A 27138-nucleotide genomic window follows, 5' to 3' on the forward strand; every position below is an offset into this window, starting at 1 on the left:
AAAGAATCCGAATAGCCAAGAAAATTCTAAGTGAAAGGAACAAAGCTGGAGGCATCTCGTTACCTGACTTCGAACTATACTGCAAGGCTACAGTAACCAAAAGAGCATGGTACTGTTACCAAAACAGATATATAGACCAAGAGAACAGAACAGAGACCTCAGAAATAACACCATACATCTACAATCATCTGATGTTTGACAACCCTGACAAAAACAAGCAATGGGGAAAGGATTGCCTATTTAATAAATGGTTGCTGGGACAACTGGCTAGACATATGCAGAAAACAGAAACTGGACCCCTTCCTTACACCTTATACAAAAATTAACTCAAGATGGATTAAAGACTTAAATGTTAGACCTCAAACCATACCAAAGGCCAAAACAATTAAGATTTCAAATAACAAAAGTGAATACTTTTAAAACCTGAGTATAGGGAAAGATTTTTTAATTGTAACTGTAATTTTTTCAGGATTTTTATTTGTGTGTGTGTGTGGTGTGATGTAGTTTGTTTGTTTCTCTTCCTTTTTTTATGATTTCAACTTTTATTTTAGGTTCAAGGGATACATGTGCAGATTTGTTGTTGAGTATATTGTGTGATGCTGAGGTTTGGTGTATGGTTGATCCTGTTATCCAAGTAGCTAGCATAGAACACAATACTTAGTTTTTCAACCCTTGCTTCCCTTCTTCTCCCCTGTCTAGTAGTCCCCAATGTTCATCGTTGCCATCTTTATGTTCATGAATACCCTATGTTTAGTTCTCATAAGTGAGAACATGAGGTATTTGGTTTTCTGTTCCTGAAATAATTTACTTAGGATAATGGTCTTCAGCTGCATCCATGTTGCTACAAAGGACAATGTGACTCTTTTCTATGGTTGTGTAGCATTCTATGGGGTATATGTACCACATTTCCTCATCCAATTCACCATTAATGAGCACTTGGTTTGATTCCATGTCTTTGATATTTTAAATAATGCTGTGATGAAAATTCAAGTACATGCATCATTTTGGTAGAACAATTTATTTTCTTTTGGATAGATAACGAGTAATGAGATTGTTGGGTCAAATGGTAGTGCTAAGTTCTTTGAGAAAGCTCCAAACTTCTTCCACAGTTGCTGAACTAATTTACATTTCCATCAATAGTGTATAAATGTTCCCTTTTTTCCAGACTCACCAGAATATGTTTTTGTTTTTTTTTTTAACTTTTTGGTAATAGCCATTCTGACTGGTGAGAGACAGTACCTCATTGTGATTTTGATGCATTTCTCTTATGATTAATGATGTTGAGAATTTTTTCATATGTTTGTTGGCTGTTTGTATGTATTATTTTGAGAAGCATCTGTCCATGTATTTTGTTCACTTATTACTGGGGTTATTTGGTTTTTGCTTGTTGAATTTCTTAAGTTCCTTACAGATTTGGATATTAAACCCTTGCCTAAGAGAAACCAAACTGACTGTGAGAGTAAGCATATACTAGTGGAGGTAGAAACACACATCAAATCAGCTATTATAAATACAAACAAAATTTATATTTACATGTCATATAAATTTAAATAAATCTTAAAAGTAAATATATAAAATTAAAAATTACTATATAATTCAACGGTAGAATTGAGTTATAAAAATAATTGGCAAATTTGAAGACAGATGGACAGAGATTAAACAATCTGAGAAACAGAGAAAAAAAAAGAAAAGTGAATGGAATCTTTGACAAATCCGGACATCATTAACTGCACCTAGATACATATAATGGGAGTATCCATTATATGGGAGCAAAGAGAAAAAAGGAAGATGAAAAATTATTTAAATAAATAATGAAAGGAAATTTCTCAAAATGGATGATATATACTAATATTCACATTAAAGAAGCTCAAGGGACACCAAGTAGGAGAAACATAAAATAATCCACAACCAAACACATTACAAACAAAATATTGAAACCCAAAGGCAAAGAGAAAATGTCCCAAGTAGGAAGAGAAAAATGACTCCTCACAGACAACAGAAATTTAATAAGATAATATACTAATTCATCACTTGAAACACTGGAGGCCAGAAGGAAGAAAATTGACATATTCAAAGTGCTAAAAGAAAATGAACAAACAAAAAAACCCATAACAACAACAACTGCCCACCAACAATGTTACAACCAGAAAAAAATATGTTTCAAAGGCCCTGGTGAAATATAAATATTCCCAGATAAATACAAACTGAGATAAAAAGCTTGTAGCAGACCTATCTTAAAATGGAAGTTTTTTAGTATTAAAGCGTGTTACTCAGGCTGTACTTTGCTTACTACATCTAGTGAAACTATGCCTCAGGAATGATAGAGAAATGAAGATAATTCTTGACATTTTAAGTTAAGAAATCAGGAGCAGAAAAGCTTTTCATAAGAAGATATTCCCTTATTTTCCAATAACTGCAGGAATTTCTCTAAACTGAAAGGAAATAATACAAGAGAGATTCTTGAGGTATCTAGAAAGAAGAAGAAACAGTAAGCAAAGATAGTCTCTGACTTACAGTGGTTTGCTTTACCATTTTTCAACTCTACAATGATGTGAAATGCATTCAGTAGAAACTACGTCAGTACAGTACTGAATAAATTACATGAGATATTCTATACCTTATTATAAAATAGTGTTTATGTCAGGTGATTTTTCCGACCTGTAGGCTAATGTAAATGCTTTAAGTACATTTAAGATAAGCTAGGCTAGGCCATGGTGTTTGGTAGATAAGGTGTATTAAATACATTTTGCCTTATGATATTTTCAATTTATGATAGGTTTTTCAGGAGGTAACTCCATTATAAGTTGAGAAGCATCTATATAGGCAAATACAATAGAATTTTTCTCACCTCTTGAGTTTCCTAAATTATAGTTGATATGTGAAGCAAAAATTATAACATTATCTGATATAGTTCCAAATGTAGGAAGAGAAATTAACACAATTAAACTATAAATTAGTGAAAGTAAAGAGATAAAATGGGGATAATATTTATATTTCTCATTTTAGCTGGTAATATGCCAGTACCAATAGAAATGAAAAATTTATATTGCAATAAATCATGTATCTGTAATCTACTGCCAACAGCAATCACACAAAAATCTATACAAAAATATGCATTCAAAAATTTTTAGAGATAAATAAGAGTGACATTCTAAAAATATTCATGTATCCCAGTGTAAGGCAGGACAAAGAAAACATAGAAAGTAAAAACAGAACAAAAATGGCCAACTTAACCCCTAATATATCAATAGGTATATTAAATGTAAATGATTTAAATACATCAATGAAAAGACAGATTGACAGAGTGAATAAAACATGATCCAACTATATGCCATCTATAAGAAACATACTCCAAATATAATGCTATAGGCAAAGTAAAAATAAAAGTATGGAAAAATATAAAGCATACAGATATCAACCATAAGAAGGAGTAAGTACCTGTATTAATATAAACCAAAGTGAATGGCAAAGAAAATTACCGGTGAATGAGGACATTATATAATTACAGATGAGTCAATTCACAAAGAAGAGATGCCTGTGTACGTACCAAACAACAGAGCTGAAAACATATGAATCAAAAAATGATAGACTTTAAATAATAAAAAGACAAATCCAAAATTATGGTTGGAGATGTTTATGTCCTTCTTTTAACTATTGTTAGAGCAGCCACATGTATTAACAGAGATATAATAGAAAACTAAAAAAAAGTCGCCTACATGAAGTTCTAATGATTCATAGACTATTCAAACCCACAACAGAAGAATATACATACTATTCAAGTGCCTACAAAATATTAACTAGGATGGATTATATGCTGATTTATTAATTGAGCCTAAAAAAATTAAATGGATTAAGAGAACACAGACTATGTTCTTTGACTACAATAGAAGCAAAATAGAAATCACTAATAAAAAGTTAACAGAAAAACCTTCAAATACTTGCAAATCAAATATATACATTTTTAAATAATGCATAACTTAGGAAATCTCAAAAGAAATAATAAAATGAATTTAATTTATTTATTTAATGAATGGATGGGTAGGAAGGAGGGAGGAAGTGAGGGAGGGAGGGAGGGAAGAAGGATATCTGTTCTTATTTATAGTTGACATGGTTACTTACATAGGAAATTCCAAGGAATCTACAACAAAACCAAGAACCAAAATGGAAATTCAACAAAGGTGCAAGAAATAAGATAAATATAAATAATAAATTCAAATAGATGTGTGTATATGTATATATACATATATGTCTCATTTTAGCTAGTAATATGACAGTACCAGCAGAAACAAAAACTTACATTATAATAAATATGTATCCATAATCTACTGACAACAGCAATCACACACACACTATATATATGTGTGTGCATATATATATTATGTGTGTGTATATATATACACATGTATATATAATATATAAATAATATATATTATATATAATATATATATATTATATACTATATATACTATATACTATATATATTATATATACTATATACTATATATATTATATATACTATATAATATATATACTATATATATATTATATATATAATATATATAAATAATATATAATATATTATAATATATAATATATATATAATATATATATATTATAATATATAAATAAGGATAGATGCAATGCTGATAGATTTAATGATTCAGCAGAGTGAAAACAAATTCCCCCCAAATACATATTCCAATGTAATGCAATTCATATAAAAATTTCTGTAAGATATTTTGTTTACCTATAGACAACATTATCATAAACTTTATATAAAAAGGCAAATGATATAGAATATCTAAACCCATTCTGAAGAAGAATAAAGTGGGAAGAATAAGTCTACCTGATTTTAAGATGTATCCTGTACCAATGGTAATCAAATCTTTGTGGTATTAATGAATAAATTGACATGATCTCCAGATCAGTGGAGTAAAATACAGAACCTCCCATTAAAGACTCATAAAAATTGCCTAATTAATTTTTGAAAAAGATGCAAAAACAATTCAATGAAGGAACCTATCTTTTAAACAAATGGTGCTGGTGCAATTTTATATCCATATGGCAAAAAAAAGGCTTTCTAAATTCACACCTTATATAAAAATTAACCTAAAATGGATCATGGATTTTAGCATAAAGTAAAAACCAAAAAGCCTTTTGAAAGGTGATAGACATCCTTGGAATGGCAAAGAGATCTTAGCCTTGGCACAAAAACACAATGCAGAAGAGATAATTTGGTAAATTGGATTTCATCAAAATTAAAAACATTTACTTTGTGCAAAACCCTACTTGAAAAAAAACAGAACTGGAGCAAACTATTTAACTACTTGCACAACATCTATGTGATAAGGGACTAGAATCCAAAATATATAATCAGCACACAAAATCAATTGTAAAAGAAAAAAAATCCATGTATTAAATGGATAGAAGATATGAATAGATACTTTACAGAAGAGAATACATAGATGACAAATAATCCTCTGAAAAGATATTCAGCATCATTAGTCATCAAGAAAGTGCTAAATAAAACCATAATAAGATGTTACTAAATACCTATCCTAATGACTTAAATGAAAAATACCAACAACATGAAATGCTAGTGAAGATGTGGAGGAACTCTATGATATTAAATTGTATGTCAATAAAGATGCTTAACAAAGAAAGGAAGGAAAGATTGATAATATTTAAATTAACTTTATTATAAAACTCTATAGGCAGTAAAAACACAAGTCAAAGAGTGGGATGTGATATTTTTAACATAGGTAAGTAACAAAGGACTACTATGCATAATATATCAAATATACTAAGAATAGGTAAGAAAAAAACAGCACAAAATAAAAATAGGCAACATGCATTTGACACAGCAAGAAATTATAATGGGATAAACAAAGAGTTACTTAACTTTAATAATAATGGATTTGCAAATTAAAAATGATCAAAATAAATTTTATTGTTAACATAATCTCAAAAATTGAAGTCTTACAAAATGCCTTTTGGAAAAAGGTAAAGCCATGAATGTTCTTACACATTATTGGTGGGCATGTAAAGCCATCTATTGCAATTTTTGCAGGGAGGCAATAATCTCAAGATATTTAAGAGAATAGCTGTTTCCTATATATAGTAACCATTTCATACATCCATATGCCAAAATTTTATATGAGGATTAAAGGAGTAGATATTTGTAAAGCACATAAAACAGTGTCTGATGTTCATTAGGCATATAACAAATATTAGCTCTTACTATTTATCCGTAAATGTGGTTGCGGTTGTGCCTGTTAAGGGTCTCAGAGTGTATAGTATTGTCTTCCATCTCTGAATTCTGAAAATTTTAAGTAAGTAAACATTGAGGCATAAAGAACATTTTTCTTAATGGTAGCACTCAGGTTAGAGGATGTGGTTTATGTCTTGTGCAAGTAGGCCTACTAGTAATGAAGTCCAGAAAGAAGACAAGCTGTTTTCCAAGTTACGGCACTGTCAAACTTGGGTAAGCATCTCTCTATACAGTGGCCCCAGTCTTTTTGGCAGCAAGGACAGGTTTTATGGAAGACACTGTTTCCATGGATGAGGGCGGGGCAGAGGGATGGTTAGGGGATGATTCAAGCACATTACATTTATCATTAGATTCTCATAAGGAGCACACAACCTAGATCCTTCACATGTGCAATTCACAACAGGATTTGCACTCCTATGAGAGTTTGATGCTGCTGATCTGACAGGAGGCAGAGGTCAGGGGGTAATGCTCTTTCTCCAGCTGCTCACCTCCTACTGTGCAGCCCAGGTCCTAAAAGGCCATGGATTGGTACTGGTCCATGGTCTGGGGGTTGGGGACCCCTGCTCTATAAGACACTCAACAAGAAGCAGCAAAGAGAAATGCAACTTCTGCACAGTTCACTTGAAAGAGGGAAGTGGAGGAAGCTAAGCCAAAATTGCTATTTTTTCCCAAATTTATTACTGATTTGAGTCAGACCCAAATAACTCAATACAATCTAAGAAAGGCCAGGAGCAGGCTGAGGTTCCTATGAAACCAGAGCTTCTTCCTCTAAAAGTAATTGCTTTATTTTTTGTTTGGTGCTGTGTTGGTGTTGTTGAATGTAGGCATTTACCAGGTTTTCTGCTTGGTGATGGAATACTAGAAACTTCTAATAGCCCTTTTTGTTTTTAACTAATGGGGAAAGGAATAAAATATCTGATTCTGTTAGTGCAGGACTCCTGGGGTTGACAGATGTTAACTTAATCAAACACACTGTAATCACAACATATTCATGACCTGATCTTAGTAGGAATACTTAGAGCAGAGTAGGTACTCAATCTATCAACAGTAATTGACAGGTTCTATTTTGGGTTTTCATAATATCTGAATCTTTCTGTATTAGCTTGCTGTTAGCAGTTGCTATGTTAGACAGTAAGCACAGTGACTTCTCAGCACATTTCTTTTTGATTCAATAAGTGATTATTGGATAAATGATAGCAATCTAAACCTGAAAGTTTAAAAGAGAGTAATATAAGATGAAAAATAGGATAAGACAAAATTATGTCTACTAACACTTCTTCTAGTTCGGATTTTTAGAATGCATATGTTTTATTGCCGTGGTTCATCAATTTCCCTATTTCATTGTCTCTTATACATATGAATGATTTACTGACAGGAACGAAAAATGTAATGATTCCGCACAGCAGCTCATAAGGGCCTAAGTAAAACTGCAACATCATTAATAATTATAGTCAGTATCTCTTCACTTCCTTTTAGGTACCCCATCCCACAGTCCTCAAATTTCATGGAGTATTCAGAGATGGTCCCCATTTCCAGAGAAAGGTTAATACTCTACTCCAAAGTTGTCTGTTGCTTAAACTATCATCTTTGTGCCCTGCTCTCTGATAGGATGCCTCACCAACAGCGTAATTATGTGGTAGTTTAAATAATAGACTTTAAATAAATACTCTATCTAGTCCAGCTAGTACTTGCCCTTTAAACAGGGTCTTCAAGCTTTTAAGCCAGAGAAAACTGGAATTTAAAGATACAAGCTGGAAGAAATAGGAGATGACTGGGTCAAGGGGCTTTCCTGATATTTCCCATATCACATTCTGTCAGCAGCTTCTTACTTTATCTAAAATGAAAGTTGGATCTGAAGAGACTAAGTCCTTTTTGAAAACAATCTTAGGCAGGTAAGAGACAAACAAAAAAAATTTGATTCATAAATCACCTATTACTAATTCACCTGTTAATAACTCTAAGAGTTTAATAAAAAGTGAAAATAATAAGATCAAAATATATACAAAATTCAACTTCATAATATGTCATCCAAAAGAATGTCACATATATTCATTTGTATCAAGCTAAAAGCTTGCCTGCCTATTCTTAAGACAACACACTATAAATAGCAGATGAACGTGATTAGGGCAGAAAATCCTAAACAAATGAGATCAATAGTTATATATATTTAAGCTACACTTCTTGCTTTAGATAAATCGTTCTTGTCCTAATTAGTAAGATTATTGAGAAGAAACAGTTTATCACATGACTCAGTACAGCTTGAGAGGGTTAATACTTTCAGAATGAACAATTCAACTTGTGAAAAAGGTGACACTTTGAATATCAACTGGTAACCAATATTTTGATGAACCATATTCAGCCAAAATGTTCGCAACACATTTTGTTTGCCTCATTTTGCTAGGTACTTCATTTAGAGAAGAATGTGATACAACCTCTATCCTTAGAAAACTCACTTGCTAACAAGAAAACTTTCTTCTAAAACAGCTGTGGCTCCCCCATCACTGATGCCACAGCCACTCAAAACCTCTTTATACTTCTTTTCAATACTTTAAGCGTAGTTATGAAAAGCTATCTGTCTAAGTGTTGTGGGGACTGACCATCTTCAGGCAAGACTGTGTCATCCAGTTAGGGAAAAATCCAACCTGGAAAAGGACAGTATAGGGTATTTACCTGTTGTGTAACTGAAGGCATTAGTCTTAAGGTAGAGAGATTCTCACTAAAAGTAGTAAGAAATTAACTCCAAATTGTAGTCTTAGGTTTTCCTTGCAGACTGGAGAGGAAACGATAGAATTACTGGACAGAAGAGTAGAAAGTAATGTGTCAATTACTGAGTGTGAGGTGGGAGAGAGATGTTTGGTGTGCATTTCTTCTAAGCCTAAGCTTATGACAAGAATAGCAAATGCCCACATGCCTGGGCTATTTTTAACCAACTACAAATAATATGCCAAGGATATAATGTCTTTTTTAAAAAGAATGTTCCACTCCCTCCCAGATGGTTTTATAGAAATATAGATGTTATGCAGTTATCACCATGGTAACCCCATATCTTGCATTAAGAAATCAACATGTCACTTATTCCTAACATTCACTTGTCTTTTTTGAGAACAGAATTTTGTTCAATGTATCTCTCTTTTGTAGCACTACCAGAACTCTGATTCCTGTTTATATTACACACACACACACACACACACACACGCACACACAACATTAAACTCAAGGCCATAGTGAGGGTTTCATGATAAGAGGATACCATATAAACATACTTCATTCTCAAATAAAGGAATTGTCTATTCTGGAATCTCACTCAAATTTACAAAGAGCAGTCAAGAACTGATTTTCAGAACTGGTAAATCAATGTACAATTGTAATGTTCAACAAATATGAGTTTCAGGAACATAATTGCTGATATATTAAGGAAATACTATTACAAGTTCATTGTAGAAAGCAAATGTGGCACCATTTACAAGATTAGCTGACAGAAGCTGCACATGAAAACATCTGTTTATGTTCATGGGGATTTCTTGTTAGCTGAGCCCAGGGCTCATGTGATGTGCTTTGAGAAAGCTGTATTCCTTGGAATGTGTCTTCTGTAGATGCAATAGTTGTACCTTGTTTTTTCTCTGATTATATAGAGAAGTAAGTATTCAGGTAGGATAATTCAGCCTAGATCAGATGACTATGTCAAGCTTGCCTCTCACCAGTGGTTTCTCTACTCTGCATCCATTAGCCCATACTGATTCTTGCCCTTCTCTCACCATTCAGCTGGTATATTAGTTAACTAATATTGCATAACAATTATCCTAAAACATAGTAGCTTGAAATAACTAACATTTATTATCTCACATTTTCTCTGAGTCAGGAGTCTGGGCATGGCTTGGCTGGTGTCTCTGACTCAGGAAATTTCACAAGGCTGTGTGCTGTCATAAATGGCTACAGTCATCTCATGGCTCAGATGGGGGAAGTATTCACTTCCAAGCTCACTCAAGTAGCTACTGGTAGTCTTCAGGCCTTCACTGGATGTTGAGCAGAGACTCCAGTACTTTGCTATGTGGACTTTTTATATGGCTAGTGACAACATGGTGGTTTGGTTCCATAGAATCACAGGAGTGAGAGATAGAGAAGATAGAATATGAAGATAGAATAGAGAAAAGGATATAATAAATGGCATGATAACATTTTTGCCATGTTGTATTTGTTAAAAATGAGGCACTAAGTCTAGCTTACACTCAAGGGGAGAAGGTTACACTGGCTGTGGACACTAGGAGGCAGAAATCATTGAAAGCCATTTTAAAGACTGCCTACCACAGATGGATTCTGAGATTGCAAATATAAATGGACATACCATTTTAAATTTATCTCCCACAAAAGAAGTTAAGAGTGAGGATTTAGTAAGGAAATTATAAAACTTATTCTGGTGCTTAAACATAAATGATTTAGAAGTTATCTGATGTTCATTTTAATCTTGCTATCGCTATCCTCAGTACAATCAGTGAAGTTAACTAAGATTTTGTGCTTGCATATGGTGATTCTCATGCGCAGAGAAAATTATATCTCAGAGTCTGTTGTGTGGGTAATAGAAGGATTTAGAGTCAGAATTGTCTTAGATTCTAAAAATACTTGATCTCCCTATATAAAGTAAAATTTCTTTCTTTATCTGAAAGTGTGAGCTGCTACAGAAAAGATGCATATAAAGTAGAAAGGGAGGAAGCAGAAATGTGCCTGCTTAGTCAAATGAATTCAGTCAACATAGTTAATCAATAGGGCTACTGATGCCACGGATTAATCATTTTTTTAATCCTTTCCCTAAAGCTTGTGAATTTCTCTTTTGGTCTCCATTCTAGCTTTCCCAAGGGATCATAGCCTAAATGGCCTTTAGGCTTTACTTCCGTGGTAAATATTAATTGGAGCCCTCAGAGAATATATAAGGAAGACTGAATTCGTTTCTTAAAAGCTCATACTTCATCTGCAGCTCTCCTCTACTCTACTGTGCTAGAGAAATTATATATTAGCCAAAGATGGACTGCCTCTTTTCCAGAAACATAAAGAAGTCTAGAAGGTTTTATTTAGTCCAAATATCTAGGACATCTCCTCTGGCCTGGGTCTGTCCTGGTGACCTTTACATATTCATTTTTTAAGCTGCATTATGCCCTGAAAAGTAACTGTATCCTTGAAAATCTGAATCTGCATGTTGGAGACTTTTATTAGGACAGAAGTCCCAGTGAACAAAATTCAGCATCTGTAGGTATACCACTGAGTTATTTCCTGCTAAGCAGCTGACTGTTCTAAGAATTAACAGGCTTCGTTCTAAAACACACTGCCAATATGGGCCACTTCTTCCTCATTTTCCAAGTCCTATACCCAATGTTCATTTCCTTGATTCTATCCCACGTGTTGTTCCTCCACTAAAACAATTCTGCTCTTTTCCACATAAATACGTTTTTACTCTGGAACAAAGTCAATGTCAGCTCTTTAAAGTATTGCATTTCTCTTGAGTCCAGGAGTTCAAGACCAGCTTGGGCAACATGGCAAAACCCCATCTCTACAAAAAATACAAAAATTAGCTGGGCATGGTGCTGTTCATCTGAAGTCCCAGCTACTCGGGAGGCTGAGGTAGAATAATTGCTTGAGCCCTGGAGGTTGTGGCTGCAGTGAGTTTTGATCTCATCACTGTACTCCAGCCTGGACAACAGAGCAAGATCTTGTCTCAAAAAAATAAATAAATAAATAATATTGCTTTTTTCAAAACATCACTGGTTGCAGTCAGAAAGGGAAGGGAGTCAAAACTGACCATTATTTTTAGTCATTTTTGTAGCCTTATTTCAATAGCACTATAAATAAAATATAAAGGATTATTTTAATAAATTTTGCTATCATATGTACTAAAGTATCCCATCCTATCATAGTGACTGGACACTTCCATCAAGTGTCACATTTTTCAGGAAGGTATGCAAGATTTCAGGTTATTCTCCACCTAAGACAGTCAGACCAATACCTGCTGGGCAACAGGAATCCTGGCTTGTCCTTGAATATGGTGCATGTAACAGTCCCTCTTGAACCTCTTCTAAGGTAAGTGACCTATAATCTTGCAAGTCTGGCTGACTCCCAAACAGGATAAAACACTGAATTTTGAGAAAGAAATAAATAGAAGGGAGACTTAGAAGGAACTGTAAGGGGGACTCTAGAGTTGTTGGCACTTGCTCAAAATTGGAGGCAGCCCAGGCATTTGCTTTTTGATTTATAGTTAAAATGAATCCATAAATATGCCTTATAGAGTAATTCTGGCAGAAATGTACGTGGCTATTAGTTAACCTTACAAGCACTCTTTCATGGCCCAGCAAAAAAAAAAAAAAAAAAATCAATTATATTTGTCACTATAGCACTATCCTATTACAATACAGTTTATCAAATAAGAAATTTGTTAATTCCAACCTAGGCAGAGTTATTCATGCCTTCCAATATTGTTATGTACCACTTGTCATAATGTACTATAAGCACTGCTTAACCCTATTTTTCTTATTATTGTACATTCTATAGAGCTGAAAAGGTAGCAAACATGCTTTGAGCATCACAGAAACCCTGGTTCCTAATTCAAAGTAGCCGTTCAATAAATATTTATTAATATATGATCAGAGGGAAGAATAATATGATGTATAAAGGCTAGGGGATGTACCGTGTTTGCAGTCTGCTCCTTCAAGGCTTCTACACATTAGAACAAGGCCACGAAAAAGACATTGCAAATAGAGACATTTATTTCCTGCCCTTTTTATAATTGTATAAAATATTCTATATTTACAATAATATAATTTTATCCTGAACAAAGTAGTTAGTTTTATGAAAGTTAGAATATAGGCTGGATTCAGGTTCTAGATCTACCAGTTAGTAAATGTTTGACCTTGGGTGAGATCAAACTTAACCACTTTAAGCCTCAATTTTCCTACCTCTAAAATGCAGATTATTACAGTAGCTAACTCACAAGAATGTCCTGAAAATTAATAAGGATGCATTTTTACAGCCATTAGCATAGTGCCTGTGACAGGTTAACCCTTCAATATATAACAGAGCAATAACAATAAGAACATCATCACTTGATTTATTTATTGGTTGAGATATTAGACCTGTTTGTAGGAACATTAAATGGAGTCCTTTATTTTCCTACAGAAAAGTTTTACGTATTATATTATGAGACTTTTAATTAATGAGATTACAGAAACCCTAGGAAAGCATCAAAATAATAAAACCCTACTAAGCTCTCAAAATAAGTGTAACATTTGAAAAACATAAGATCTAAAAGAGAAATATGAATTAAAATCAGTGTTGATGTCTCAGGCTTTATTATAACTCTAGGAATAGTTTTGAAATTATTGTATTTATGTATATTCTATCTTAAAAGTAGTTAGAGGAATAAGATATACTGGTTTGAAATTGTGGTCTAAATTACATAAGATAATTTTACTAATCAATTAGTAATCATTGTTCAAAAGCTTGGAAAGCTGTTTATTAAATTTTATATATTTAATAATTGATCATTACACTGAAAAAAACTGTATCACCACTTCACTTTGTGGCCATATCTGTGTTTATGTTGCCTATTTCTATGAATAAAACAGCAAAGCTTGAACAGGACATGAAATACGAAGTCAGTAGTGGAAAAGGACTCAAAAGTTATACTCACATTATAACAATTCTGCTCTTGTAGTTTCTGACTGGCTTGAGACATTTTTAGTAAAAAGGATAGCCCCACATGGGATGAAGACGCCCTGCCCGTAAGTTTGACTGATTAGAAAATATGTTGTGTTCCTCTTTTCCTAATTGAATACCCTTTATTTCTTTCTCCTGCCTGATTGCCCTGGCCAGAACTTTGAACACTATGTTGAATAGGAGTGGTAAGAGAGGGCATCCCTGTCTTGTCCCTGTTTGCAGATGACATGATTGTATATTTAGAAAACCCCATCGTCTCATCTCAAAATCTCCTTAAGCTGATAAGCACCTTCAGCAGTCTCAGGATACAAAATCAATGTGCAAAAACCACAAGCATTCTTATACACCAGTAACAGACACAGGAGTGAACTCCCATTCACAATTGCTTCAAAGAGAATAAAATACCTAGGAATCCAACTTACAAGGGATGTGAAGGACCTCTTCAAGGAGAGCTACAAACCACTGCTCAATAAAATAAAAGAGGACACAAACAAATGGAAGAACATTCCATGCTCATGGATAGGAAGAATCAATATCGTGAAAATGGCCATACTGCCCAAGGAAATTTGCAGATTCAATGCCATCCCCATCAAGCTACCAATGACTTTCTTCACAGAATTGAAAAAAACTACTTTAAAGTTCACATGGAACCAAAAAAGAGCCCGCATTGCCAAGTCAATCCTAAGCCAGAAGAACAAAGCTGGAGGCATCACACTACCTGACTTCAAACTATACTATAAGGCTACAGTAACCAAAACAGCATGGTACTGGTACCAAAACAGAGATATACACCAATGGAACAGAACAGAGCCCTCAGAAATAATACCACACATCTACAACCATCAGATCTTTGACAAACCTGACAAAAACAAGAAATGGGGAAAGGATTCCCTATTTAATAAATGGTGCTGGGAAAACTGGCCAGCCATATGTAGAAAGCTGAAACTGGATCCCTTCCTTACACCCTATACAAAAATTCAAGATGGATTAAAGACTTAAATGTTAGACTTAAAACCATAAGAACCCTAGAAGAAAACCTAGGCAATACCATTCAGGCCACAGGCATGGGCAAGGACTTCATGTCTGAAACACCAAAAGCAATGGCAACAAAAGCCAAAATTGACAAATGGGATCTAATTAAGCTAAAGAGCTTCTGCACAGCAAAAGAAACTACCATCAGAGTGAACAGGCAACCTACAGAATGGGAGAAAATATTTGCAATCTACTCATCTGACAAAGGGCTAATATCCAGAATCTACAAAGAACTCAAACAAATTTACAAGAAAAAAACAACCCCATCAAAAAGTGGGCAAATGGTATGAACAGACACTTCTCAAAAGAAGACATTTATGCAGCCAACAGACACATGAAAAAATGCTCATCACTGGCCAGAGAAACGCAAATCAAAACCACAATGAGATATCATCTCACACCAGTTAGAATGGCGATCATTAAAAAGTCAGGAAACAACAGGTGCTGGAGAAGATGTGGAGAAATAAGAACACTTTTACACTATTGGTGGGTGGGACTGTATACTAGTTCAAGCATTGTGGAAGTCAGTGTGGCGATTCCTCAGGGATCTAGAACTAGAAATACCATTTGACCTAGCCATCCCATTACTGGGTATATACCCAAAGGATTATAAATCATGCTGCTATAAAGACACATGCACACGTATGTTTATTGCGGCACTATTCACAATAGCAAAGACTTGGAACCAACCCAAATGTCCATCAATGATAGACTGGATTAAGAAAATGTGGCACATATACACCATGGAATACTATGCAGCCATAAAAAATGAAGAGTTCATGTCCTTTGTAGGGACATGGATGAAGCTGGAAACCATCATTCTCAGCAAACTATCGCAAGGACAAAAAATCAAACACCACATGTTCTCACTCATAGGTGGGAATTGAACAATGAGAACATTTGGACACAGGAAAGGGAACATCACACACCGGGGCCTGTCATGGGTTGGGGGGAGTGGGGAGGGATAGCATTAGGAGATATACCTAATGTAAATGACGAGTTAATGGGTGCAACACACCAACATGGCACATGTATACATATGTAACAAACCTGCACATTGTGCATATGTACCCTAGAACTTAAGGTATAATAAAAAAAGAAAATATGTTGTGTATTCTCTAAGTGCAATGTCTTATTTGTTATAGTAATACTTCCTCTAGACCAAATTGAAAATATTGTAATTAGCAGCATGACAAAGATAATAGCTGTTATTCCCTGAAGACCTACTAGGTTCCAGGCATACCTCTGCAAGAAGAGTTTATTATTTACATTATCTTGTGTGCCAAGTAAACTAACATTAAGCAGTTTATGTAATGTTCCCAAAGTCACCCAGGTAATAAGTGGCAAAGTGAGGATGTGACAATAGCTTTTTCTGCCTCCAAAGTCAATGTTCTCAATTGTCTAATCACTTAACCTATGAACACCACAAGGGTGATGTAACATTCCCAGGTACCCCAAATAAAGTTTGTTTCTCTCATTTGCATATGCTTAAGAATCTCTGTGGGTTTTGCTTCATATTTATGTATGTGAAGTTAATTGCTGAAAAATATTTAGCTTACTTAATTGGGGTATACTCTTAAGATTAAATTTAACTCCACATTTGCAAAACTGATACCAGCTTTAAGAAACCCTATTCTTTAGCTGTACCAAATTACTACTCATTCTGCAAAATTATTATGCTTTGATTTTGTCTTAGCCCATCTGGTTTCTCCTACTGGAATCCTTCATCTACTTTGCAGATATGTCCGTTTATTTTATTTTTTAAGGCTCAGGGCGAGCATTTCCTTCTCTATAGAGTTTTCTAAGAACTCCTTATACTACTGCAAGTAGTGTGGCCTTCCTTTGCAACCCAGTCCACGTTATACACACCTCAACTATACTATTATCTCATACTTTATAATAATTTTTTACCTGTTGCTTTTTCCCCTTGCCACACTACACTGTGATCTCTTGAGGAGATAATTTCATCTCTCCTAAATCTTTTCGATGCTCAGCATAGTGTTTGACACATAATATAGTCTCCATAACTATTACTGAATAAATCATCACAATTAATAAACATTCTCATATTTTGATTTCCTTCTGCTTTTACAAATGGTTTCTCTATGGTTAAAAAACTACGTATACTACATTTCAACATCCTGTGGCATTCTCTAATATATCACATAATGTTGTGACATTATCTAACACCTGACTTGAATCATTTCTAAGGTCTCCAGTCCTCTCATGGAAATCTACATTTTATATTTAAGATTCAGGGAAGCACAAGCTTTTATTAAAAGAAGCCCCCTCAAAATAAGTACCACCTTATTTTCTTATAATAACCAGTCACCAAGGAAAGTTATCATACTAGCCTAATTTTTCAAGCTTCCTGATAGTATTGATCCAAGCATGGCCAGATGGTTTCTTACAAATAAACTCCAGGTGGAATGATATTAGTTTATTTTTAATCATTCCTGTTCTAAATATGCTTCTTTTTTCTTCCACAGAACAAAGAATTGATTCAATGCCAGACTGTCTGGAGCCAGTAGAACTGAAGAAAATGATGACTACTAGGGAATAGATTTTAATATGTGTAATATGGTTTAGTTGACCACAATTATTAACAATCAACATATCATAGAAACAATATATTGTTTTCCCTAATAATCAGGCCTGGGTCTACAGAGTTGTACTGAGAACAGGATTAGTGTGGCTGATGATATATGAAGAGTAATCTTTGTCACACAGCCTGAAAGATTATTAAATGTCTACTTGGTCAAGCACTTAAAGCATGCATTGTTTAGCTATCCTTTTCTCTCTTAATTTCTTTTATAAAATTCAGGAGATATTCTGATCTCTGAGAATGTAAAACTTACAAGTTGCAAATTTGAACCTCCAAATTGATGATAATCTTTTGGTGGATATAGGCATAGAAATAAACAAAAACAAAAATAAAAAAAATTATGTGTCAACAAATGCTTATTTGTCTATAGGTAGATTTTACCAGCCCAGAAATAGTTTCCTAGGTTTCAGCGAGGAGTTGGTATTTGAACAAAGAAGGTGATTACAATGTGATTCCTTTCTAATTTCTAAGAGTACAGTGTTCTATAATTGCTCAATCAATGAATGAGATAACCCAGCACATTATAGCATCAGATGAAAGAACTTTTCATTAGAGATAGAGGGGTCAGGAAAGAAAGATATTCCAGGAAAGGGAGCATCTCCTCTATATCCTGCAGGAGGAGTTGGAGCCAACCAGGTAGGTATGGTAGAAAATAGCATTTCAAGCAAAATGGTGGCTCTTATGGGAAAGAAAAGTGGGGCCTCTGGGCAGCAGCCAGACTTCAGACTTGTCTGACACATCTCAGACATTATGTTTCCCATGTGCCACCTAACACCATATACTGCATTCTATAAGTCAATGCTTTTGCTTAATATTGCAGCTAGTGCCAAATATGGAAACTCTAGAAAATAGGGAGCTAGCTCGACTTTTTATTATTTTGCTGACTTCTAGCAAAAGGCAATTTCCTAAGTTTCTCTATCTGCAAGATGGTGATAAATATGGTAGCATTTCTTTCGTATGCCCTTTTAAGGTGGCTAAAATTATTAAAACAATTATGTGAAAGAAAATTACCATTAAATATTAATATTTTCTGGATTCAAAATTAAGATGAGGAATTAGAACTAATAAAAGCATCAAATAAAGGGAAGGTGATTAGTGAAGAAACTGTGTAAATGGTATCCTGAGAAACCATATACATTTAATATTAACAAGATATCTGTATATATATGTGTGTGTGTGTGTATGTGTGTGGATATGTGTGGAGATTTTATATATATATATATATTTATACATATATTTATATATACATATATATATGTATATATAGAGAGAGTTACCAATCTAAGATGAATAATCTTTGTGTCTGGACCCTATATTAAAATGTAACCTCAATTTACGATAACAGAATTGGGCAAAGGAAGAAATTTACCTTAAAATTAAGATTTTTCTTAAGTTAGTTTTCCTTCTAGTTTTTTTCAGAGCTTTTCACTGTCACAGTAGCCTTTGTCAGATAATAAGTTATTCACACATAATTTGTCATGTGTTGGAAAAAAAAACACACATGCTTTTGAATGATGCATTCTTACTTTTATAGTCAATAATATTTATTTCAGAAACAGCAAAACTGGTAAAAACAAGAAAAAACATCTATTAATACTTGTATCACTAAAAGGGAGTATTAAGGTTGGATAATATAAACCACATAAGGAATAGTAGGTTATCAGAGGTTATCTTTTATGTTACAAAATGAATAAAAAATAAATAGAATAGAGAGTAAAAGAGACTCCATGTCTTCAAATAAATTTAAAGAGAGGAAAAGACTCACTAGAAGTGTCCAAGAGTTCAGCAATTTCCAAAGATATGTTTATTTTCCATGGAAATTTGGCTTGTAAATAACAGATGTAAGTGTTATTTTAAAATCAGGTACAGAGCTACAGAAAGTGTTTTTAAGAGACTGAAGAAACTAATGTAAATTCATGTTTGTAAAATTTGAGGCCGGTGACCTGAAATGCTTCATTAAAGTAATCAAGATTCAAGAAAATGCTGTCTTGTGGTGAGGTCTGCTGAGACTACATTCCCAGCACCATGCTGCACTCACTTCCAATTCTCCTCTGTGTGTTCACTTAGGCTAGAGGGGCCCGTGGGGTGGGTCACTTGATTATTTTCCTAAGGTTGTATTTCTACCCCTCTTCACGGCAAGAAATATGAGAGACATTGAAATAATTTCACAAACAATCTTAGATTATACAATCTCCCATAATATCTCCTTCTCCCTAAAATTTTATCTGTATAGAAAACTCTTTGGTGCAGAAGAAAATGTTATTAAAAATACGTAAGCATTAAAGCAGTCCTTCTTGAAATGTAATTGGAAATACAAAGATGAATGTTTGATGCCCAGCTCTGAGTTTTCTTTACCTTTTGTAAATAAAATAATTAAATGTTTTTTGTTTGCATCATAACAGCCAGTAACACTTAGTGATCCGCTACTGTGTGCCAGGTGGTATGCTATGCTTTAAATGAATTACCTTATTTAATTTCTGATAAATCCTATGAAATAGGTACTATCATTATCCCAATTATACAAATGAAGAATGTGAGACTTGGAGAAATTAAGTAACTTGACCTTAGTGTCACTGCTAACCAATAATGGAGACTTTAGAACCCTGACACTCTTACTTCAAAGCCAATGTAAACCTGTATGGTTTGCTGCCTTTATGAGACGTTGTTACTGCACTTTAGTTCCAGGCCACTGATCCAGCCCATCCTATTGGCTGAGGTTAGTAAAAGCACTCTCAGGTAACACAAGAACAACCTAGATGAAAAGATGCTGCTGTACCAGTACATTGTTCTGTCTCTTAGGTCTGCAATGTGTTTACTTTTAAGTTCTTTTGTAGGACCAGCTCATTAAGTGCACTTCAAAATGAGCTGTCTTCAGATTATGAAAGACTTATACAGATCCACTGAATTTTTTTCCTCCAAAAAATGCATAGACTATCTAAGATAATTATGCCTTTCTCTCACGTTCCACAATCCTTAAGTTATTTCCTGAAATAAGTTGATGGGACTTTTTTTTCTATGTCAATGACATTTTGAAGCTACAATGATCTCAGTTGCAGCTCTCAAGGAGTTCTGTGTTAACACAACCCTTTGAAGATAAAAAAAAAAAGAAACATGAGAACTTGTATTTGTTATGCAGTTCTTTCTTAACCTAACCTTCAAAACCACTCATTTGGCCTAATAAATTATACCTTTTAGTTTGAATCATTTTAACCCACTTATGCCTGAGGTTACAATTTTTTTGAATATTTGCTATCAGACCTTGGTGATGACCCTGAGCAGTGGGCTATAAATAACTCCCAAGTGCTAAGTGTTCCAGTAATGGAACACTAGGCATAGTTTAGGAAATTACACTTCTCAAAGCTCTATTATCTCTGCCTATTTTCTGTTAATAGCTGCCATTTATTGAGTTCTTCCAAACTACAGAAAATGTTGCCAAAAATCGACCTACATTAACTCATCTAATCAACGGTATTACGTGAGTGTGATGATCCCCATTTCACAGAAGAATCTGTAGCAAATGAGACTCCTTGTCTCATTTATGGTCAAACAGCTGAGACTTGGTTCTTTTGCTCATTATCCTCTCATTCTAAAGCACATGTTTCTGATTACTCTTATCACATTATCCCTCTACCTCTGTCCATTTGACTCCTTCAATATTTTTGTTAGGAAAATATAAGTGCATACTAATCATTTCTTTATAAAACATAGTAGCATTTGTTGCTTTTTTAAAGCAATTTAACTTTCTAATATAATAGAGAACTAGGCTCACTACCATTTATTTGGATAAAATTGACTGAAAATTAATCTAGAGTTAACATTATTGAATTTGAAGTGAAAAATATTGTGAAATACACTCCCATTATCCCATTTCATTTTGCATTTTAGAGAGTTGACATAGCTTCAAATAAATTAAAGGGAAATCCTGGAGTCACACCCAGAGTACCTACAGAGGGAAGGTGAAGGAAGAGCACCAGTGCCTCTGCATAATCACAATTACATTTGAAAATGTTACTTTTAAGTATGTTGACAAAACCCAGAGACTGTTAGTTGCTTTCTCCTTCCAGACCTGCAGAGGTCTACTGAGAATAGACCCTTTTTGTTAAGTAATGGAAAGGACAATTCACACTCCTTAAAACTATTAACAGACACCTAAGCCACTGACCCAGGTGCCTTGTCAAAGAGGACTAATTAATCCCACATTTGGAAAACATATTTAAAAAATTGAATGCCAACAATCTTGTGTATATATAATGTCTGATGTTACTAACAAGCAGATAGGGGTTAGTAAAATAATCATTGAAAATATAGTTAAATTTAAAATGATTTCTGACATTAAGGGCCATATTTCTTATAAAAAGTGCTCTTTTAATTGTTGAAGATCTCCTGGGGCTATTTTTATACGTCTAATCTTTTCTTAGGACTCTAGACCCATTCTTCCCACTGTCTAAAACACAGATGTCACTGCTTCCTACAGACTTATATATAGACCTATATATATATGAAGCTAACTATTAGATTTTTCCTCAAACCAGCAACTTTTCAGAATTTTTGTGTTCTTCGTATAGAATAATCATTCTTCATAAATGTAAGCTATTTAAATTATTTTTAAGTCTTCCTTTTTGTCTATATTCTTTCTTTTTTTATGTACATGCACTCAGTATTCAGCAAATACCTGTTCATTTCTAAATATGTGCCCCACACTGTTGTATGGCTGTTTTGTGGCTACGGTAGGGAAAAAACAAAACAAACAAGCCCCCCAATTCCTTATTGAACACATTGTAGTTGAGACAGTGAGACAAATCAAGGAATAAAATATGTAGAATATCAGCTGGTGATAAAAACTATGGAGAAAAATAAATCAGTGTTTAGTCTGTTCTCACGCTGCTGATAAAGACATACCCGAGACTTAATTTATAAAAGAAAGAAATTTAATTGACTCACAGTTCCACATGGCTGGGGAGGCCTCACAATCACGGTGGAAGGCGAATGAGGAGCAAAGTCACATCTCGCATAACACAAGGCAAGAGAGCTTGGTAAGGGAGCTCCCATTTATAAAACCATCAGATCTTGTGAGACTTATTCACCACTACGAGAATAGTATGGAGGAAACCATGCCCATGATTCAATTATCTCCACCTGGTCCCACCCTTGACATGTGGAGATTATTAAAATTCAAGGTGAGATTTGGGCTGGGCGGGGACAGAGAGAAACCATAACAATCAGGAAAAGGGGATAAGGTGGTAGAGGAAACTTTACAGACCAGGCTCCTTATAAGGACAATAAGTCATACTAGATTATGACTTCACCTTCAGGGCCTTATTTAACCAAAATTACTTCTTTAAAGGCCCTATTTCTAAATACAATCACATAAGGAGTTAGGGCTTCAACATGAAGGTTGTGGGGGCATAATTCATTTCATAAAATTTCTCACTGTAAGAATGGAGTATTATTCAACATTTTAGCCTGTATGTCTTGACATTGAATAAAAAGGAAGCAATTGGTTGACTTAGTTTATAGAATAGGTTCTAGCACTCTCCTTTTCAGAAGTTTCAGCAGTTAATTTTTACCTATAAAAACTCAATTATTTAACCAATCCTCTAACCTATTTAGCCATGTTCCTGGCCTGCCTTGGCTCCTATTATACACTTTCAAATAAACTACATTCTAACCATATTGAATTGGTTTCTATTCCAACTCAATCAGATGTGATTTCAGCTTTGTATTTTGGTCAAGTTTTTCTCTGAGACTGGGATATCACCCCTCTGACTTCCAGCATGGCCACTCTTGTTTATGATTCTGAGCCAATTTCAATGTTTTATTTTTTTTCCCATGGAGTTTTTCTTTGTATTTAATCCATTCACCTATTGTAATTAACCATTTCTTTTTCTGGGCTCCCATACAACAGTGTTAGAGAATGTATTTCATCCCTTTGTAATTGTAATTAGTTGCATGTATAATTGTCTTCCTCAGAGAAACATTTTATTTATCAACAATTTTATTTTCTTTCTTGCTTCTCCTAGGTCTCAGGGAAAAGGAAATTCAGTTCATGTTAAAACTGGAAAATTCCATACAATTTTTAAATTAAAAATTACAAAATAATTTTTAAATGCAGAAATTCCAGAAAAGAAGAAGGAGAAGAAGAAATAGATTTGGTCTGTCATAAAGTGAAATGGGATCTTGATTGAATTTTTTTCTCTCGACACTTTGAAGGACTTGGAAGAGGGAAGGTACTATTGGAAAGGATTTTTAATAAAGTTTAATTCCTGACTCAAATATGTAGAGAGTTCTTTCCTTTGCTTCTTTGCTGCTTATATTACATTTACAAAAGAAACAAAAAAACAGCAATCTCTTTCCAACAATTGAGAAGAGTCCAAGGCATGGTTTATGAGTAGAATCTGAACAAAAAACAAATATTCTTACAGGTAACAATTTTCAGATTTATAAGAACAATTTATTTTATAAGAAAAATATATGGACTAAGTTAAGAAATTAAATATGTTTCTTTCAAATCTTCATCAGTATGCAGTACATTTTGTTATTCATTTATGTATAGTCTCTAATATGTTTTTTTTAAGTGATGCTAATTTTTATATATTTTAGTAGAGGTGGGTTTTCGCCATGTTGGCCAGGCTGGTCTCGAACTCCTGACCTCAAATGATCTGCCTGCCTCGGCCTCCCAAAGTGCTGGGATTACAGGCCTGAGCCACTGTGCCCGGCCAATTTGGCTTAGCTTTTTATTTTTTATTTTTTTCTTTTATTATTATTATTATTATTATTATTATTATTATACTTTAAGTTTTAGGGTACATGTGAACAATGTACAGGTTAGTTACATATGTATACATGTGCCATGCTGGTGCGCTGCACCCATTAACTCGTCATTTAGCATTAGGTATATCTCCTAATGCTATCCCTCCCCACTCCCCCCACCCCACAACAGGCCCCGGTGTGTGATGTTCCCCTTCCTGTGTCCATGTGTTCTCATTGTTCAATTCCCACCTATGAGTGAGAATATGCGGTGTTTGGTTTTTTGTTCTTGCGATAGTTTACTGAGAATGATGATTTCCAATTTCATCCATGTCCCCACAAAGGACATGAACTCATCATTTTTTATGGCTGCATAGTATTCCATGGTGTATATGTGCCACATTTTCTTAATCCAGTCTATCATTGTTGGACATTTGGGTTGGTTCCAAGTCTTTGCTATTGTGAATAGTGCTGCAATAAACATACATGTGCATGTGTCTTTATAGCAGCATGATTTATAGTCCTTTGGGTATATACCCAGTAATGGGATGGCTGGGTCAAATGGTATTTCTAGTTCTAGGTCCCTGAGGCATCGCCACACTGACTTCCACAATGGTTGAACTAGTTTACAGTCCCACCAACGATGTAAAAGTGTTCCTATTTCTCCACATCCTCTCCAGCACCTGTTGTTTCCTGACTTTTTAATGATTGCCATTCTAACTGGTGTGAGATGGTATCTCATTGTGGTTTTGATTTGCATAATGAAGTCTAATCAAATAGAGAGAAATATCAAAGGCAAGTGAGTTCCAGAAAGTCTTTTCTTTTTATGTGAAGAGGACCATACAAGAACATATATATATGTTATATATATAACATATATAGTTATATATGTTATATATATAACATATATAGTTATATATGTTATATATATAACATATATAGTTATATATGTTATATATATCATATATAGTTATATATTATATATAACTATATAGTTATATATGTTATATATATCATATATAGTTATATATTGTATATAACTATATAGTTATATATAGTTATATATGTTATATATATTATGATATATATCATATATTATATAACATGATATATAACATATATGTTATATGTGCTATATATAACACTATATATAACATATATGATATATATAACACTATATATAACATATATGATATATATTATATATGATACATATCATAACATATATATCATATATAACATATATAAAACATGATATATATAACATATATGGTATATATATAAAAACAAAAGGGATAAATTAAATAATTAGTAATTCAGTACTTACGACATGTAAGATACACTGCTAGTTTCTTGGATGAAAATGGAATCTGTGATGATACCCCTAAATTATTCTAGTTGGATCTGTCCTCAAAGTTAATCCAGTTAAATGTTTTATGAAACTTCTGTTTTTGTGGTTGCCATTTTTTTAGGTGAAAACAAAATTTAAGAAAAACATTATGAATATTTCCTGAAACTTCTCTAGCTGAGCTTTAAAACTTCCTATCCCTGTCAAATACACTCTGTACTTTCGATTTCCTTTGGCATTTCTTCCATAGGCTCTGTTTTTCCTTTCCCCAACTCTCCATTCTTCCATCCTGCATATTTACTACACATCAGAATGAAAGCCAATCTGTACGTTTTTAATATGTTCTACCTGCTAGTACATTCTAAGTCTTTTGCACGTATCATCAGCCAAATTATATCATCAATATGCCATATTATATATTGATGATGGCTTTGGTGAGTTAAAGTATAGGAGTATTGCTCAATTCATTGTCTACCCTTACAGCTCAAGTGGTTTATGTTTTCTTTAACACCAAGAATTTTAACTAGACTTATTTATTTCTCTTAAAATAAATGTAGCTGAAATAGTTTTGACACCAAATTACTCATCTTAAACTAAGGCTTAGTTAATTCTAGGTCTTCCATTTTAACTGATGTTGTTTGTTCTAAGTAAGAATCAGAGAGTTCCAATAGGGACTGAGAGCATAATTATAAACAATCAAGGGTGAAGCCCACTGTCCTGGCAAGAGCTAGGCCATCTTATAAATTCACTGTTCATTAGATCCACTCCCCTTACCAAACAAGACTGATTCACATTTGTCCCTCCGTTTCAAACTTTCTGAGCTCCCTCTCATCATGGGTATTGTGTAGTGCTGGTGGAGTGGGCATGGGGAGGCAGTTCTACGTCTGTTTCAACTGCTTAATCTTATCTAGGGAGTCAGGACATGACAATGTTTCGGATTAAAACATTTTTTATGATCAAATTTTATTTATCAGTACAAAATTATTTCTAGGCTGTTATAGATTTTATATCAATGATTGCAACTAACATGCCTAAAGAAGATAGGTACATAATAAAAATGTATGAAGTAGAGCATACTCAAGGAAATAGGTGACAGGGACTAGGGCAAAGTGGAGGGTGTGTGTCTCAAATAGGCACTTAAATTCAAATTTGTCTCTAGTTTTCAATTGCTGTGTAGGTAAAAATGGAGACTAACAGTCATCCCAAATTTTGAATGAGAGTTCATATTTATTATTCTGACCATGAGGCAACATGAAATATTTTAAATTATTTACTCTAGGAGAGATTTAAATTTACAGAAACATTGTAAGAATAGCACGGAGAGTTCCCGTGTATCTTAAACCCAGTTGACATCATTACTAACATCGTACTTTACCATGGCACATCTGTCAAAACTGATAAACCAACATTGATAGTTATTCACTAAAATCAATATAT

At 33.8% G+C, this 27138-nt stretch overlaps 1 long non-coding RNA gene across 1 annotated transcript in view; it reads left to right on the forward strand.

The window, feature by feature from the left end:
- The window catches only part of LOC129525351 (uncharacterized), a 69876-nt gene extending 51921 nt beyond the window's left edge, over nucleotides 1-17955 (forward strand). The window contains exon 5 of the long non-coding RNA XR_008669603.2: nucleotides 17491-17955. This is a non-coding gene — a long non-coding RNA (uncharacterized lncRNA). The remainder of the gene's footprint in view (nucleotides 1-17490) is intronic.
- The last annotated feature ends 9183 nt before the right edge of the window (nucleotides 17956-27138 follow it).

This window comes from Gorilla gorilla, chromosome 9, assembly GCF_029281585.2.
Source record: "Gorilla gorilla gorilla isolate KB3781 chromosome 9, NHGRI_mGorGor1-v2.1_pri, whole genome shotgun sequence".
NCBI classification, from domain to species: domain Eukaryota; kingdom Metazoa; phylum Chordata; class Mammalia; order Primates; family Hominidae; genus Gorilla; species Gorilla gorilla.